Below are 6,621 nucleotides of genomic sequence, written 5' to 3' on the forward strand. Positions count from 1 at the left end.
AGTCACACTGGTGTGTGATATAATTTGTTTGCAATTCTAGATAATGCCAATCAACCTGTAGGGACAGAAAGCAGATCACTGTTGCCTAGGGCCAGAGATCAGGGACCGACCCCAGCAGGCATGAGGAAAATTGCTACATACAATTGTAAACTCTTCCCTGGTAACAAAACTGCCTGCACCTAAATGGGTATAGTTTATTGTGGATCAGTTATGCCTTACTGCAGATACTTTTAAATATCACTGGCTTTGTGCTAATTGAAGGGACTGAGATTATAGCTTAGTTGGTAGATGGCTTGTGTTACAAGCATGAAGAACTGAGCTCCATTCCCCCAGAACCTACATTAGGAAAAAAAAAAAGTTGGGTGTGTTGGCATGCACCCACAGAGCTGCACTAAAGAGGAAGTGGAAGCAGGCAGATGCCTGGGGCTCCATGAGCAGCCAGTCCAGCCTGTTTGATAAGCTCCAAGGAAGTGAGCGGTCGTGTCTCAAAAAATAAGGTGAATAACACCTGGGGAATGATGGCGACTTTGTCCTCTGCACCTCCCTACACGTGTACACACACACACACACACACACACACACACACACACACACACACACTGCATCCACCTAGTTCACAGATGCTCAGCCGCCATTTTACAAGCAGCAATGAGATAGCAGCTGAGTGGAGAAGGTTCCTGAGGACAGGGCTTATCCAGAAATGCTAATCTTGTTGATAACAGATTACAGAGATAAGGCCCAGGAGTCCTGAGAGAAAGGAGAAGAAACACAGCTAACTGTCTCTGCGACCCAGCGGGGATCTCATTTAAAGTAAAAGGGGCTTTATGCAGTAGACTGGAGTTATCTGGCTTACAGGGAGAAAGAGACTGTTGATGCCCACCTCAGTGAAAGATGCTTGCAAGCCTTTTCAATTTCCATTCCTTATGTTATAAGGGGAAACTGATAATAGCATTCAAATGGCAAACTCTGAAGACTCCAATTGCTACTGAGAAATACTTCCAAAGCCAGGAGAGCTAATGTCTATAGATTCAAAGGTAAAACGGGTTTGAGTCACTGGCTTTGTGCTAATTGAGAAATTTAAAACAGCACAATTAGTTCTCTGGGTTTATGGAGCTGACAGTCTGTCCTCTCCCTGCTGGTCCAGCGGCTATTAGGCTGGCTGCATCCCAGATGTACCCGTGGAACTTTTATAAAGCGTAGACTGCTCACCAAACCTTTAGACCGTGTCTCGGGACACCCCGATGCTAAGGTCACCTAAAGAGTCCTTTCAGAGCTCCAGAGCTGAAAGACAGTGAAGGAGACAGCATGCAGACATCTCAATGAGGGGGCTGCAGAAGAAGCAGGGTGGCGGGAGACTGCGGTCTGGCAGGAAGTACATACAACAAAAGGACAGAGCAGGGATGGGTGTGTGTGTGAGCGAGCCTATGAAGCTCACTCACTTTAGCTATGCAAGGCTGAGTGAGCGGCAGGCAGGGACAAGCACCACAGCCTGCTGATGATCAGAGGTAGATGATCTGTGCCTACACAGAGCGGTAGGATGAGTGCAATAGGAAGCCAGGCTCAGTGCGGGTCTCTGGATGTCTTGGTGTTGCGCTGGTGTTTCATCCAGTGTCTAACTGGAAGGGCTTAAGGCTGGGGTGGGAGATTCGATCAGATTCCCACACTTTCAAAAGTCCTGTGCCTGCTGTGTGGAGTGTGTGCCCTATGAAGTTAAGGGTGGACAGGAATCGGGGTGTAACAAACTCACCCCAGAAATCCACCCAGACTTGCCTAGATCTGCTCTAGCTCACTAGGCCCTCCACAGTCCAAGGAGACAAAAAGGTCAGGGGAGAGCCCTCAGGCCAGACCAACACAGGTCTAACCACCCCTGAGGGGAATGTGCATAATCTACAGCTCTGTCCCTAAGGGCTGGGATGGCTCCTGGATTTAGGAGCAAAGAGTCAGTCCTCAAAACCACACAGGGCCCTCTGCTCCAGAGCTGTGTTCTTTGTCCCCCTTGTTGCTAGGCCTCAGTGGTGTCATTAGGGAGATGGCTGAGACTGCAGCTGGTGAACATTATTGCACCCATTCAGCTGCATGGGTCCTTGGTGGGGCTCTGACTGCCTCCCTCCCTTCAGCTCTTGTTGTACGGAGGCCGCTTGTTTGTTCCCAGCTGCTCAGCCCCGAAATAATCACAATACTGTTTGGCCAATTGCTGAAGCATATTTCCGGCTAACTCATATCTTAAATTAACCCATTTCCATTAATCTGTGTATTGCCACAGGTTGTGGTTTACCGGGTAAAGTTTCTGTGTCTGTCTTTGCAGAGCTACATGGCTTCTCCTGACTCTGTCTTCTTTCTCTCCGCATCAGTGTGTGTGTGTGTGTGTGTGTGTGTGTGTGTGTGTGTGTGTCCCAGCCTAGCTAAATTCTGCCTTGTTATAGGCCAAAGCAGTTTCTTTATTCACTAATCAATAAAAGCAACACACAGACAGAAGGACCCCCCACACCAAGCTCTCACAGGTTTTACAGGCCCCAGTGTCACACCCTCGTGTCAACAGGCCCTCTGGGAACAGGAGAAGAGAAGAGTGGAGGGACATGATTAAACTGACATCTCAAGTTTATTCCATCTCATCACCCTTTAGGGTGGCCAACAAGGTCCCCTAGCTGGCCTCCTGGTGACCAACCTGGTCCTAAGAGGAAAGCTCTCTTCCACTTTCCTGCCTGTCCCCAGATTACACCCTGAAGGGAAAGTGACAAGTTCACAAACCACGTCCCCTTTCCCCTCCGACCTCCGCTGGCTTGTCAGGCTGAAGGGCAGGCTCCAGGGTCCTAGCCCTCCACTTCTGAACCACAGTCTTACCACTGGACACTGGTATGATACACATTTCCTATTTTATGGTAGAAATTTGTAATCTTTCAGGCTAATCCTTGCTGTGTGAATGGAAACCGAAAACATCTATAAAATCTATTGTCTCCCTCAAAGGCAAACTCTAAATCCTCTTGTCTTTCTGCAAAACTCTACTTTTTTTTTTAATGTCAGAAATTAATCTTCACTTTTTTTTTTGCTTGCATTTTTGTAGACAGAATCAGGAAAAAGAGAAAAGTACATTGTTTTTTCCAAATCGCAGCCATCACAGCTCCTGGGGGAAGCTATCCGGATGTTCTGGGTGAGACAGCTGGAGCTTGCTATTGTCAGAGTAGAGCAGAGATCAGGAAAGAGAAGAAGGAAACAGATAAAGGAATATTTCCCGAGCAGAACCTCCAGACTTGGCCGATGCAGCTGACGGTAGTGGGTATGAAGGAAAGGCGCAGGAGTGGTAAGCACACGGCGGGCCACTTTCTGGAGAGGACTGAGGGCAGAAACAGGCTAACGAGCAATGCAGGGGCTTGAAATCCCACCCAGAGAGACCGGGGACAGAAATCTGGGAGCCTTAACATTGGGTACGCGGAATGAAGACAGTCTCTGGTTATGGAGGACCCAAATTTCTGTAAATCAACTCTCTGGGACAAAGGGGGCAAAACAAAATCTCAACCAGACCCCAAGTCAACCTCAAGGCAAGCTCTTGGGTTTCAAAGGCACCTCATGCCCACTATGAATTTAGCCTTGGCCAGGGGGAGGGAAGAGAAGGGCATTCAGAACTAGATCATCATTATTCTCTGAATCTTGATTCCAGAGAACGTTACAGGTGCTTACTGGGAACCACCTGGAAAGCAAGAAGCAGGAAAGGAACAAGGCCCACTCAAAGGATTTTGTTTTGTTTTGCAAGACGGGGTTTTTCTGGGTAACAGCCTGGCTGTTCTCGAACTCTTAGAGATCTGCCTGCCTCTGCGTTCCAGTGCTGGGATTAAAGGTGTGCGCCACCACCACTCCTGGCTCGGATAAAAAGATTTTAAGATACACACAATCTAGGCTAGAAGCCGCCTGGAGGGTGGACTTGTCAGTTACTCAAAATATCTCATGGTTTAGTTTGGAGTCCTGCACCTTAACATTGTGTTGTTATTGTTTGGTAGGATAGAGAAGAAAAGGATTCATAGACCTCTTTATCCTAATTGCCAGCAAGGATGGGGAGAGCAGAGAAATGAGAAGGAAAAAAAAAAAAATCCATAAGGCTATTTGCAAGGGAAGAGCCCCACCTGCTGAAACAGGTTTCCATGGGTTACAGAGGAGGTTCGAGATGTTGAGTTCTTCAGACGGTTTACTACTTAACAAACTGCAACCTTCGCGCTCCCTCTAGCGGCCAATAGAGCGAATGACATCTCTGCGGGAGCCTTTACTTTGTAAGCAAGGCCACATCCACGGAACTAACTAGTACTTCACCCTGACCTCACGTGGTGAGAACATGGGCCCCTACTCATCTTCCTGCCCAGCCGTTAATCACATTATCTGGACGAAAGGCTCCTTTACGTGAAATTCCTCCTACCCCGGTGAAAAGTCATTCCAGGAAGACACTCTTTGGACTTGGTTTGGGTTTTCTGAAGTTAACCAAGGACATCATGATTCCTAGTCAACTTTGGTCTCCGGATGCAGATCCACAGGAAAGGCAAAGTGTCCCATAATTCCAACGGTTCCACTCCTGCAGCCATCACCGAGTTAGCGTTTGTCCACCTGGATGTAGCAGCTGAATCTCAGAAACCCGTCCTGGAGCCAAGGGCAGTGAACGTTAATGAGCCAGGATCTGGGAGAGCACTGAGGCTGTGAAAGCTCCGTCCAGTCCTAATGGCTGCACAGTGCAGCAGACAGGCGGAATGTCTCAGAGCTGTGGGTTCAGTTTGGGTGATGGCGTTTCATCAATACCCTGAAGGAAACTTTCTCCAGCTTTAAAGATTACTGCTGCAGTAGCTAACTGTTCTTGAGGAACAGACACCGGAGCAGCATCTGTGGCCGGAGGCAATGAACAGCCGCCATCAAATCCTCTCGCACTTCCTACAGCCTATGGAAAAACACACTGGCAAATTATAGAAGAGGAAAAAGGGAAATTTAAAGGCAATCCCGTGAAACCTGGCATGATACAACAGTGTCATCTCAGACCAGGGGGACAAAGATGACCTTCTTTAGGTGGTTCTCACTATATAGCTCTGGCGGGCTGTAACTCACTCCGTCCTCAGGTTAGCCTCGGGCTCTCCAAGATCTCACCTGCTGCCTCCTGAATGTGGGGATTAAGGTTGTGCACCACCATGCCTGACCTAAAGACCAGGTTTAAGAAAGGGTATTGTCTTGGTCCAGCAGGGGCAGTAGCCAGGCCTTTGGTGGTGGCTAATCTGGTTACAGGGGAGAACAGCACTTCCCTGTGTCTAGCAACCAGGCAGGGCTATGTCTGCCATCTACCATTTCCAAAGACCCCAAAGACCCCTGTTCCCTTTTGCCCCCATCAATATCTATTCTCACTCATGCACAGGCAAACATACACACATGGGCACCTCGTGAGACCTGGGATCTGCCCTAGCCCCCACAGTTCCCAAGTCAAACAACCACATCATGCCACAGTGCTTGCTCAGGGGAATCCACGCTCCCTCTGCTAACTTACTAGGGCTTGGGAGCCCCCACTGAGCCCACAATGCCACGGAAATTCTTGCTGGGTTCCCCCCTCCAAAGGGGGCCTTCCTAGCTTGGAAGAGTTCAGAGCTGACAGCTGCCTCCTGCCACAGCAGAGCCTCAGGGGCTCCAGGGCTGGGAGGGTAGAGTGAGGGGTGGGACTCTCCTCTCCCACCCCTGCCACCCTTCCCCTTTTCACTGTTGCTTTCTGTGTATAGCTCCCTAGATCTTTCACTTTAATAAAAATGCGTTTTGTGTAGAGAATAAGGAAAAAAAAAAGAAAGGGTATTGTCTTAGTTAGGGAGGGAAGGGTTTGTTTGGTTTACATTTCTACGTTGCTGTTCATCACTGAAGAAGTCAGACAGGAACTCAAACAGGGCAGGAACCTGGAGGCAGGAGCTGATGCAGAGGCAACAGAGGGTGCTGCTTACTGGCTTGCTCCCCATGACTTGCTCAGTCTGCTTTCTTATGGAACTCAGGATCACTTGCCCAGGGATGGAATTACCCATAACTGGCTGGGTCTTCCCTCATCAATCACTAGTTAAGAAAGTGACCTCCAGCCTGATCTTATGAAGGCATTTTCTCAACTGGGCTTCCCTCCTGTCAGATAACTCTAGTGTGTCAAGCTGATATAGACTAGCCAGCACAGGTATCAAGACAAATGAGAGGCCACTGGAGAAAAATAAAAAATTATATGTATGTTTCATGCCACTCAAAACAATAAAGTTGAAGTGTATCAGAGATTTAAGCATAACAAATAAAATTATAAAAAACAGTCCAAAGAAAACATGAACTCCTCTAATCTCGAAGTAGAGACTAAGATTTAAAATACAAAGGCAATACACTATTGATAAGTTGACCACACAAAGTAAGATTTAGCAGAGAGAAGGGAAATAAGCCATTATAAACAGGCAAAAGACAACTGACAGACATGGTGTGTGTGTTTACATCACACAAATCCGTCCTATGTAGAGTGCGTGAATACTAGAAGAGAAAAACACAATATAAGTAGATGAATCATTCCAAAATATGCCAGTGGCCCTTAAATACATGAAAATCAGGATGGGCAGAAATATGTAAACAGAAAGAACACTACAATGCTGTTAC

Source organism: Microtus ochrogaster, chromosome 1 (assembly GCF_000317375.1).
Source record: "Microtus ochrogaster isolate Prairie Vole_2 chromosome 1, MicOch1.0, whole genome shotgun sequence".
NCBI classification, from domain to species: Eukaryota; Metazoa; Chordata; class Mammalia; order Rodentia; family Cricetidae; genus Microtus; species Microtus ochrogaster.